The sequence below is a fragment of the Notothenia coriiceps genome, unplaced genomic scaffold (genome assembly GCF_000735185.1).
Source record: "Notothenia coriiceps isolate Sejong01 unplaced genomic scaffold, NC01 NC01_scaffold00037246, whole genome shotgun sequence".
NCBI lineage: Eukaryota > Metazoa > Chordata > Actinopteri > Perciformes > Nototheniidae > Notothenia > Notothenia coriiceps.
Window position 1 is genome coordinate 14,834,825 of NW_011369947.1, and position 12,785 is coordinate 14,847,609.

General features: G+C 38.2%; 1 protein-coding gene across 1 annotated transcript in view; it reads left to right on the top strand.

The window, feature by feature from the left end:
• LOC104966470 (low-density lipoprotein receptor-related protein 1B-like) overlaps positions 1-12,785 on the top strand; it is a 1,038,955-nt gene that overhangs the window by 94,249 nt on the left and 931,921 nt on the right. The window contains exon 2 of the mRNA XM_010795656.1: positions 10,960-11,097. The gene's annotated coding sequence lies outside the window, so the exon portion shown is untranslated. The remainder of the gene's footprint in view (positions 1-10,959; positions 11,098-12,785) is intronic.

The following is a 12,785-nucleotide window of genomic DNA, read 5'->3' on the forward strand; positions in this document are numbered from 1 at the left end:
TTATCTATTTAATATAGCTAAGGTGTAAAAAATAAAGTAAGAAATCATTCCAATGTGTGCTATAGGACAGTAAAAAAAAAAAAAAAGTTTAAAAGGGGAGTGATTAGTAAAATGTCCATAAATAAAAAGATCAAAATAAACATGTTTAAATGATTTGTTATTGGTTTTGATCATATTCTAAAGATGTTTGGATTATTGAAAAGTATACAGCTCCCTTTCAGTGTGTTGAGAGCTGTATCCGATTTTTTGCTCAAAGTGCACCAGATTGAGGCATTTCACTTCAACATAAAAAAAAAAATCTTCCCGGGGGTGCATGCCCCCGGACCCCCCTAGAGGAGGTGAGGTCCGCCCCCAAATAAAGCAGGTTAAAAATAATTAAATTGAATACATTTTCTTTTAGTAAACATTGAAAACGGGTACCACAGACCCAAACAGCACACAAAGGTTAAAGGTAAGCATATAATAATGTTCAAATGTGCTAAATATATACAGTGCAAAAAAACTAAAAAAGAGGAGTAAAAGTAGCTCACGACTTGTTTTATTTTTTGAAAGTAGCTCTCATCCTAAAAAAGGTTGGAGACCCCTGTTATAGAACGATACATTTGACAAGTGTAAGCTTGGCCTACCATTTTATTGGAGCGATGAGGAACAGGTGGGGCTTGAAAAGGCACCCGTTCAAAGTGGGGAATGACAGAAAAAGTTTGAGAACCACTGGGTTAGACTGAGGGGAAATCTGGACTCCACAGCGACACACTGTCACCTCTAGACGAACAAGTAGTATTCGAATAAATTACAGGCTTTGGCTAGCTGCTTAGCATGCTAATTTCAGTAGGTACTGCAGCAAAAGTATTTACGTTTTTTGATAACATGTCAAAACTGTTACCTGTTACACATTTTGTTGATGTTGTTTGTTCATTTTTTTAAACGTGTTAAACTTAAATTCTGGCCATGTTCTTCATGTTGCAAATATTCACACATTTTGTACAACGAAGACCTTTGGACACAGTCAAAAAGACCACTAAAGACCAATGCTATTTTATTCTTTTCAAGTCTCCTTCTTTTGTGCAAAAGTTCATTGTCAAATTTAGGTAAAGCTCCAATGAGTGTTTTGGCAGTCTGAGGAGTTAGACAGCGGGGATCAAGTCAGGGTCAGTACACTACTGTAAGAGCCTGTTTGAGCATTTGTTATTCAGAATATGTTTAATAGCCATCAGTTTACAACACCAAATATGATGTGTGGTTTTGCGATACAATGCATGTTGTCATAAATTCAACATGATAAACAATTAAAATGTATACATTCCCATCTTATTGCATGAATTAAATCATTTATATGCCATAAGACGATAGTGTATTTATTTTCTGATGAAGTAATACCAGCATTAAACACAGCACTGTATATTATACTCACACAGTAATGGGATCATCCTTCTCTGTGACTATTGGTTTCAGCCTCTCTGACTACAATATACTGTATGTATTATTCATTTGAAGCTGGCCCCAGAACAATTAGACTAGAACATTTGCATAATGGTCACAAAAGTATCTCGATTGACTAATTATGTCGTTGTTTTCCACATACTGATAGATTGGCTTCTTTGTAGTTTTTTGGGAATTGTATTTGTGAAGTGCAGCTTTTCTACATTGTTCCGAGGCCACTTATTCTTCACTGCGGACTGATGTATTGATTATTTATTATACAGTAGAGCCAGAATGTCACCGGTGCCAATACCCAGCACCATTCCACTGAACAGTGTCAACGTTTTCCCTCTCTTTCAAACAGATTTGATTGAATACTCAGCATCATTTTCGGCAAATAATAAGCCACTGCACACAGGAAATTGGGTTTCAGAGTGGCTCTGTGCACATGACTTTTTTGATTTTGTTTTAATTTACTGCATCAAGCACATATGACATGCAGCGTTTAATATTGATTTGCATTTCTGAGGTTTTCGATCGATTTGGAATGATACCATATATTATGGACAATGTTAATGTAACTGAGCGGGGCTGACATTTAAGGAAAATTAAAACAGGCTTCTTCTTCAGTAGCAGCAGAATAACTTAGAAATCTGTATGAATGCTGCCTTTGGGATAACATGCAAGCACACTACATGCAAATCTAATATTATGCAATTATGCAGCACATTATGCAATTATGAAACACATTGGTGGATTTAATCAGTATGATACTGGTGATACTTTAATCAGAACTTTCTACACTTAATATATAAAGAAGAAAAACGAATACATAAAATACATATAGGCCAATATACAATAAATGTGCTTTTGCTAGACTCAAAAGGATGCTCTATAGCAATTATTATGTCCATATTATTTTGTCTACTTTTTGTAACTGTCATTTTGATAATTTGCTAGATAGTTTTGATAATTTTACAAATAAAAGCTCCGTATGACCTGCACTGATCCAAGTAGGGAAACATTTTTATTATTACGTTTTTATGGCATTAAAAAAGTGTTTAATTGTAACTGGACCTCTTTCTTTATTGACCCTGTTGATAGATCGTATTGAGCCTTCATAATGTGCATTTTCAGGATTTGTCAGGCTATATCATTAACTTTCCAATAAATAATTAGTAATTTAAGATTTAGGCTAATTTGAGAAAGTTGGATATGAGATGGAACTGACCTTTAGCCTTTAATTAAGCCCCGAGCCTGTTCTTCTGGCCTCAGGCTCGAAAATGACATTCCCAGAGCAATTGACTATATCTTCCCTTCTAAAAGGGGTAAATTAATAATCTTTTTTCTCAAAGCAATGATAAACCTGTGAGTTGGATGTAGAAAAATCAGAATCGATATAGCATTTTTTATTTTAAAGTAAATTCAGATTGAACATAGTAAAACAATTTAAATTATAGTGTCCGTCCAAAAAATATTACTTATAGTGAAAACCACCCTTAAATGATGGGATAGTAGACTAAAAGCTTTAGGAATCCAAACTATAACATACTAAGTACCCTGTATCAAGATTGATGCAAAACAAGTGAAATTTGACCTTTTTAGAGAGATTTAGAAAAAAAAAACACTTCTGTGGTCATTTGGGTGGATTTTTGTCCCCCTCGTCGATTTTAATTATTGACACCCCTTTTTAACCGTTAGAGCCAAAATAATCGAGGGGAAGTTCCTAAAATCCATCTAAACGTTACCCATTGGTGAAGGAGTGATGCGTATCCAGAATGCCCCGGAACCGGAAGCTGGCATACACTCTAGTAGCTATCGTAGCAGCTAATATGAAATCTCCGTTATTGACATAAAAATGGATTATCAGTAATCATTTCAAAGTGACACAGACACATTTGATTAACCTATGGATTAACCTTCAGCAGCATTTTTCTCACTTTAATGCCATTGGACAACATATTTGATCAGAAAACAACATAGGTAAGACGTTTTTAGCCGTTTTGGCTCCATATAGCTAATTATTTTTGTTGTTGTTTGTTTTCGTTTTGCCGAGTTCTGGTTGCTCAGTGTGGATACTTATATGTCTGGAATCTGTGGAATCTCAGCTTGCTAATCGATATCTTGTTTGTGCAGATCCAATAAGTAATAAGGGTATTTTACCTTGAGTTCTGTTCTAAGTGCGTTAGCATTTTGTCGCTCAGGGCTAATTCAGAGCCTTTGTTATTACCCTTTTGTTTCGTTTAGCTAAAGATGGTTAATATTGTCTGATAGCTGAGTTTCTTCCTGTTAAGTGGATATGACACATTCATAGTTTATTAAATGTTAAGAAGCCCTCAGACGCTGTTTCTTGCAAGATGTTGCGTTTTGCCCCCGCCCGCGAGGCCGTGGGTTTAACTGGTTAATTTAAGTTATTCAAGTTGATGTTGGTCAACACTGTTAAAGACACAAAGCCAATGCAGTACAATTCATGAACACTTATGATCTTTAGGTGACAGACGAGTCAATTAAGTTTTTAGAACCAATCATTAGAATGTTCTTTATTAGCCAAATCAGTTTGGCCTTAGTCCAAGTCAGCATTTGTTTTGTGTGCTCAAGACCAGACTGAAGGTGTACAGCTGCTAGAAACAAGCCATAACTGAAGATAGCTGCAGTACAGGGTTGGCAGAGCTTCACCAAATGCTGGCGATGTGTTTCCAGAATCATTCAAAGACATACACATCTTCCCACCAGGGAGTTGTCCAGTTCATACTGTGCCATTGGCGGCCTCTCAGCAGCTCCATGTGATTAGTCAGGAGTCAAGGGATTGCTCATTGTACTGTTGATGTTTGGAAGGGAGGCAACACCTACTTATGGTCATTCACCTTTGGCATCTTTCTCTAAATCTTAATCTATTAATAATCACAACATTCAGTCATGTGCTAGAGTAAGTCTGTTATATCGCTGTCAGAAGAAATACTGTTGCTATGTCTCGGGTCAGACAAATGCAGCAAAAATAAGCCCTCTCTGCTGAGTAAATCATTTCAAATGGCAAGGACGTCAAAAAGGTCAGAAAGGGAAAATAAGTATTTTAGAGACCTTCGAGAACACCCTGCCTTTAAAAGCAGAGTTTGGTGGGGAGAGCCTTACTATGCAATTGTTGGAATTATGCCGTAATCAAAACCACTCTTTTATGTTACTTCATTGACATTCATCTGCAAAAGTTTGCTCCATGGAGCTCAGTTCCACATTTTCACAGATGAAGCACACTGTTCATGACAAGTATAGCAAGATAAGTATTCGAGAAATCGTCCAAGGATTGTTTGCCTCTGAGATATGAACCTAGAGCTGGGTACAAGCAGCCCATGCACTCAAATCAAGCCGAGATATGGTGAAAATTGCGAGCCGGCAGTGCTGTTACATGACAGTTATAAATGTATCATCATGTTCCATCGGTTATTAAAGTTAAGCCCCAGCACTACAGACCCCAGACGTCCTATAACCCAAACATCCTCAAGCTCTAAGCGTGACAACAATAATGACTTCACCGCAGACAGACTAAAAACAAAAGGTGAAAAGTTCACTACTTTCCATGAGCACTTGCTTCAGATCGCATAAACACACATGCAAAGAGCCACATGAGCAGAATTACTGAAACGTTCACGCCTTTTACACTTTGAATGTATTCTTCCACACCAGTGACGCAGTTTATCAGCATACAGATTAATGTTAACAGCGTAGAACAACCTCCGGCAGCTTCTGTCGTTGTTTGTTTTTACCAACTGCTCATCCAAAGTATTTGGGTAGTTACAGACTACTGTAGCTACTAGTAGTTATTAGTTAACAATGCAAAGTCAAATTGCATTAATCACACATGTTTGAATATGAAGTTGGCTTTTAATGAATTGCAAATATTATGCAACTCTTATTAAACTTTGCAACCGGTAATAATCCCTGCTTGTGTGCATTGTGTAAAAGTGTCTACACTGTTATAAAAGTACACTCTCTAATATCAATTAGTAAAGTGTGTAATACAATGGCTTCATTTTTGTCTGGGTATACTTATTGGAGCAGTTACTTATAAGTGCCCGCATTTTTTTTTATTGGAACATTTGCCGTTTTTATCCTTTTTTATTTACTATCTATAAAAATAACCCACTTCAAAAAATTGCTTGAATAATGGACTTTAAATATCTTTATTAAATTTGACATGGTCATAGTCAGGGTTATCCTATCATAAAGTACTTTCAGAGTTAAGCAATATTATTTTCCAATGAGATTAGAGTCCTTGTGAAGACGCACGCAGTAAACTACGTAAAATATTTATGGTCATAGAAAATGTACTCTTAGCAAAAACCTATTGTGGTTATAATCAAACCTGTTGAAAAAACTTTTTTTATTATTATTTTAACTTTGGTGATTAAACAAGACTTTTATATATTTATATGATGTCTAATAATTCATTGATGACGTGTTAGTCTTCTTCTGTCCAAGTGAATGCTGGTTTTACCAGTTGCTACTAATGTGCTGCCCTTTCTTATCTGTCCGCCCACTGTCCTCTTTTTGCTCAACAACATTATAAGGTATAAATTGGCTTTTTGTTGCTTGAGAAAATAGACATGAAGTGTGAGATAATGTGAAAACTCTCACTGTCAATTTTAGTTGGTGACCTTGCAAAACATACCTGTACCAAGTTACTTATACCAGTACATATAGACCTGAGAACTGTCTGCACAGTCAGTAACACTTTGTACGTGCACAATATGCAATATCTAACTAAATAAAAGGAGTCCTTATCCGTTTATCTGTCCTTGATTTTCTCGACAAAGGTTCATCCAATTGACTTCACACTTGACGAAATATTGCATATTGTGCATTGCTGAGAAAGGAAGTGCGGTGTGGAGTGAAGCTTGAGAGTCACAAGTCATATTTATTAGCAGTGGATTTGTAGAAACTGTGTTGTGTATTGACAAAAGACCCCTATTAATAATTACACCGCTGAATGGCATGCTGGGTACAGGGTGAAGTGTTTCTCGACAAAGGTGAAAAAAGCAATACTGGAGGTCAATCATTTTGAACGGATGGTGCACCAAAAGTTTGTTTGCTACTGGCCTTCACGGTAAATAGCTGTACCCACAATGCAGTGAGTCATAGCTAATGCTGTCTAGGCTGTTTCTGATATTTTTTCTTCAATTCAAAAAAATTGTACTTATGCCTATGATTAGATTAGTGATTTGTAACAATAATGGGAGTGCATACAGTCAACTAATGTCATCGTCATTGTGGGATCTACCACAGAGGAACCTGTTACTGTTATGAAACCATTATGGATATTCTTCATAGGTCAGGCATCGGGATGCTACTTTGATCATCAATTCACAAACATATATTAAGAAAATTAAATGTGGATAGGATAAATCTCCTTACGCAGAAGTTCAAGGAGCTTCCCCCGCTAATAGGTTTTTTTCTCTCAGAAATTCATTATTCCGCACAAACTTGCACCCGCTCAGATTACAGTGATTATCATAATGAACATAGCTGCTGGAATATCCCCCCTAGAAACCTCTCATTTTACATTAAGAAGAGATATTAGTTTGTCCCAACGGATTCATCCTCATTCACACCTTTTAATGTCGGTGAAGAGCAGCATGATTTTTAATTAACATGTCCTAAAATCTAAGATCGTGCAGCCACACAAATCACTTCTTAATGACCTTTGGTGCAAATTATGTTTTAGGTATGATTAGATTAGATTAGATTAAACGTTATTGTCATTGCACAGATTACAAGTAGTAAAACAATGAAATGCAGTAAGCATCTAACCAGAACTGGAAAAGTAGCAGTACAGTCTAATATAAATATATACATATGACAGATATAAAAAAAACTGAAGTATTTATACTTAAAACAGTTTAAAGAGGTATACACATTATAAATAGATGTGTATGGAATACACTATAGATCAGGGATACACATATACAGTATAATACAGATACTATACACGTAATAAATATGAATATACTATAGACAGTTATTGTTTTTAATAATATGAAAAAATGTGAGTATTCGATAGAAAAAATGGCCATTTAGACACTTTTATAAATACAAACAAGTCGGTACTTGACAGTCAGTCCCTGGTTATCCAGGGTAGGGGGAGGGGCGGCTGTCATTGTTCAGCTAGATGGTATTAGAGGGGAAGAAGCTCTTCCTGAAGCTGCTGGTCCTGGTGTGGAGGTTCCTGTAGCGCCTCCCAGAGGGAAGGGGAAAATGTGTGATGTGTTGTATCAACGGCAGGGAGTGGAGTAGCGGTGATGCGCTTTACCGTTTTCACCACCCTCTGCAGTTGTTTCCGGTCTGCGGTAGTGCTGTTGCCTGTACCAGACCGTGATGCGAATAGTGAGGATGCTCTTAATCGTGCAGTGGTAGAAGTTCACCAGAATGTTAGGAGACAGCTTACCTCGTTCTCCTCGGGAAGAAGAGACACTGGGGAGCCCAGAAGAGGTCCTAAGTGATGTCACCAATAACTTTGAAACTGGTGAGACATTCAAACTCTGTGACGTTGATGGGTGTGTGTGCTGCCCTTTGACCTTCTGAAGTCCACAATCAGTTCCTTGGTCTTGCTGTCGACCTCTTCTCTGTTGATTTGCTTCATCATTGTTGCTGATGAGTTGTGTCACCGTTGTGTCACCGGCAAACTTTACAAAGGTATTAGAGCCATGTAAAGGCGTGCAATCGTGTTCAGTACAACACAAATATAGGTTTTTAATAATATATGAGCAGTATTTACACTAGATGGGATGGTTTAATTCACAGTCATAAATATTGATGATGAAGTTAAATGCGTCCCGCTTTACCTGAATAAACAAATCACACTTTAATTGTATTTTACTTACCAGGGGAACATCTTCCTTACACTCAAGGTGTTATGATTAAACTGGTGTTTAAGTATGCCTGCATTTATTTCATCTCTGGACATTATTCATTTATCGAGCCATTACTGGGTCCTTGCCGTTTTAATCTAAAATGACTGAAGATTTCTACATCAGCGATTGCCTAACACAACAGGGATCTAATTCAGTTTATCTGTTTTCAACATGTTTTCTATCTATCTAGTAATCACAAACACAGTTCTAGCTTGCTACCCGCCTGTGAGAGTGGAAGTGGACCAGTGTGCGGAGCAAAGTGATTTTGCTGATTTAAAAACATAAAAAACATGTCCTCATTTCAAGCAATATCACAAAGTCAGGGGAACAAGAAACATTTTCAATTAAATGGATGTGTCCTCAACTGAGTTAAAGCCTTGAGAAACAAACCATAATTTGTTTGCCTCTGATTTGTTTCCATTAACTCTGGCTCGCATCTTTACTTCCTCTAAACTCCAACTATGACAGCTACTATATAGTGTTACAGTTTAATTTCCTTAAAAAACGTCACATTGCACATCTAGGCTAAAGTGCTTACAATATGGTATTCTGGCAGATTAGATGTGCTATTAAACCATGCTTCATTAACATCCGTTATTCTGTTTCATTTAATGATATTTGCTGGCCTTCTGTGATTTCTAGAATGTGTGTTGTTGCAATCCGAGTTGCCAATCAAATCAACCTGAATAAAACACAAAAATTACAAATTCAGTATATCAAATGATATTTTAAAAGTATTTGATCCCCAAGATGTTTATCTCACAGCTCATTATCACTGCAGGCCTGCAGAGAGTTGTAATTATGAGTGCATTTTCCTAATCCTTACACATTTATTTTCCTCGTACAAGATTCCAGCTTTGTTCATAGTCACTGCACTGTAGATTGCCTGAGGTAATCTCTTGCCTGAACTGATCTGAAGGATGTTTACATTAAGCATCCTCCAGTGCTACGCAGTGGGAATCTTAGGTGAGAGAAGCCTGTCAAAGGATGCGATACACGGCGTGGTGTGTTATCCTGTTTTGCACGACTTTGAGCGATCATCCAACATAGTACAGTAGTTTGGGAATTGACGTTGGAATTCTGAATACCTCAGCCGTTGAGAGACCATCTGTGTACCCCTGCATGACAGATCACAGCCACTGAATATTCATGCGCCATCCCTCCCCTTATCACATTAGATTAGAACCCATGTGGCGAGATAGCAAGGAGAGAGGCTGACAGCGCTGTTACGTTGTCAGAGACCCTTGCAGCTCGGTGTTAAATAGCACATTTGCCAAATGGACATTTCCTAAAGTGTGGCACTGGGTGAAACATCCCGTGACAGTTTGTTCTCTGTAGTGAGTACAACAAAATATGTGTTTTGAAATGTACGACAAAAGAAGCTACAGGGTATTTGAGTTTGATTCCAAACATTTTCAAAAAGTGTTTTTTTCCCTTTTTAAATGCATAAAATGTCTGATATTTTGTAGAAAGAATGTATTTTTAATATACTTTTAATGTGTAATGATTTTACAAACATTCCTTTGTACATGAAGTCTGAAAAGTAGCACAAATATCAAACTACATCCCCCCCGAAAGGAGCAAGGGGAGGGATTGATGATTTAAAGACATTTTGCAGCTCCGCAGAGGAGGCTGCCAGTTTGCTCATGTGTGAAATATGAACTCAGAGACAAGGTCACTTATATTTGACTTACCTAAATATCGCAATGAAATAGTGTGAATCACTGGGGCTTGAGCAGAAAGCCAAACAATATTCATTAAAAAAGAAGGCCTCCCTTTGCTTCACTTTTAAAGCAATAAAAATACTCCAGAGGAGGAACTAGTGTGAGTCATTATTGTGTCAATACAGATCCGTTCTGTACTGTAAATCAGCTCTGGATGAAGGCTGTCTTTGTAATAGCCACGTTAATTGCTGCATCTCTTACCTTACAAAGTAGAAAAGCATGTTGTGAATAAGTAACTGCCCGGTCAAGAAGGTCCAAGTGTGCTTGGGTTTGAGTCCTTCTGAACGAGAAAACTCTGGGGATTGTTGCAGAGCCCATAAATCTTTCCGTTAAGTGGCTGCAGCGGCACATGGGTAATTGATACCAATGTAGTTAGGGTGGAGATGTGACACATTTACAGTGGTGGTGCGCTGTGTTTTATGTGCTGCCGTGGCTGCCACATGAGTGAGGGTCACCTATGTGCCTCATGAATCCTTAAGCAGCTGCTCTCTGCCGTTCGCCTGGCTGGCAGCGATGGTCGGGCAGTTTGTTACCGGACTTCAGCGGTGCGTCCGCAGAGCAGTGTGGCGAACATCTGTTGTGTTTAAAGAACAATGCTGTGTGAAGTATAAATACATTTGCATATGCACAGGTTCTTCCGCCTCCTTTAAAAACAGGGTCTTGAAGTATCAGCACTTTGAGAAGGCAGTTAAAAAAACACTGGGAGAAATGTGTATTGCCTGCAAAAACACGAATGATAATGACAATGAAGCATGCAAATGTATGTTCCATATGGTCTCCCACTGTACTCCATATGCTGATAGGAACATTGTTAAAGCTTGTTCGGTTTTGCAGAAACAGTACACCAATTATTAATGTTGGAATAAATGGAATATCAGTATTTTTATGTTTACACTGTCCCTTCTTTCTTTTAGGTGCACAGGAGGTGGTGATCAGATGTCCACTCAATCACATACAGTGCATCGGGTCAAAAAAGTGTATTCATTTAAATAAACTCTGCAATGGGGCCAGAGACTGTGAAGATGGCTATGACGAAGGAGTTCACTGTCGAGGTAAGAGTTATTTAAGCCGATCGTTTTTATCGCCTTGGGTTTAGAATACATAAATTAATAAGCATTCTCGTAATTATGGAAATTCATCAGATTGTGTTCATCGTATTTGGTTTATTAAGATGGTGGAATGTATTTCACACGTTGAATCCACATTCCATTTGTAAAATAAATTGCTGTAGAAAAGGCTTTATTTTTACCTCCTCGTAATGGAGATTCCTAACTTTAATCGAGTAAATTAAGCTAAAGTGTGCTTTGTTGATTATGGGAGATCAGGGATCGTTTTCACGTTCACTTAGATACGCCCTGCCTAATCCATCTATCGTCTGTAACGCTTAGATTCAACTCTCAATGCCTGATGGTTGGTGATATAAATGCTAATTACACACCATTTAGCTGACGCTTTTATTCAAAGCAACTCACAATGCCCATCTTCATTGTTGGCAATGCCTAGGGGAGCAATTTGGGGTTCAGTATATTGCCGAAGGATCCTTTGAAATGTTGACTGCAGACCTCGGAATCCATCCTCTAACCCTCCTATTGGTAGAAACCATTTACCCCCTTATCCATTGCTGCATGAGCTGCCTCTTCCCAAGTTGTGCAGTTGGAGTGGTTGCCAAGGTGACTTCTCATCATCCTTCCTGTCAGAACAGGCAGCAGGGCAGTAGCACCAGGTGTGGTGTTGTACACAAGTTTGTGCTGTTGCTCGCATTCTTTAGCAGCTATACCAAGCTGCTATCGGCACCTGGCTTCTGTGAAGACAGCGTCTGCTATGTGATTGCTGCAGTCTTGGCACAACGGTGGCGTCTGTCTGGCAGAGACCACGACCTTTGTTGACCTGTAAGACAGCTAAAGGCATGCTGTGCTTTGTCTATATGTGAGTGCTACTGTAGGTGTAAGGATATGCTAGCCTCTGATTCAGAGCTGTGAAGAGTCCAAGAGCTTGTTTGTTGGCACGGAGCAGAAATGTCTCACTCCCTGAATTATTGCTTGCATTGATTTATTTACTTGGTAGCATGCCTTGGACCAGAGAATATAATTAACAAAGATTGATTGAAGTGTAGAGACATTGTAACAGTATGCAATATGTCTGTTTTGGTTTAAAAAAAAATGCCATTGACATACACATCCCTTACAACTGGATACAAATTGGATATATTAAAGGTTTATACAGCCTTCCTTAGTGCTGCATGGAGGCCTGTGGTTTTAAAACCTGCAATGTAACTGCAGTAGAATACATTTGATACCCTGAACTGGCTACTTTCCAGATCTGCCCAAATTGTCCCTAAGCTACACACTGATCTTCAGGGTTAATACCAAAGGGTCTGCTCATCCAACTAAACGGCGAAGCAGGATAGGAGGTCTGCAAACCTGGTCTAAATACTGTGTTCATGTCATGTCAGGTTAAATTAAAATGCAAAACCCCATCTGGAAGAAACGCTCAAGTCAGCCAAGGTAGAACACTCCGGCAGTTCTCTCAGATATCTCCCGTTCCATTCGCTATACTGCAAATGTGTGTCAACAAAGACGGAAACATTTCATTTCATCTACTGATGCTCTAAGGGAAATGTGGTCAACATGTAAATTATCAGCCACATTGTTAACAATATATATGTTCATGAGAATAAATCCTTCACACGTACCGAAGTATTGGTAAACATTCTGACTGCTTATCATTTTTGCATTCCTCT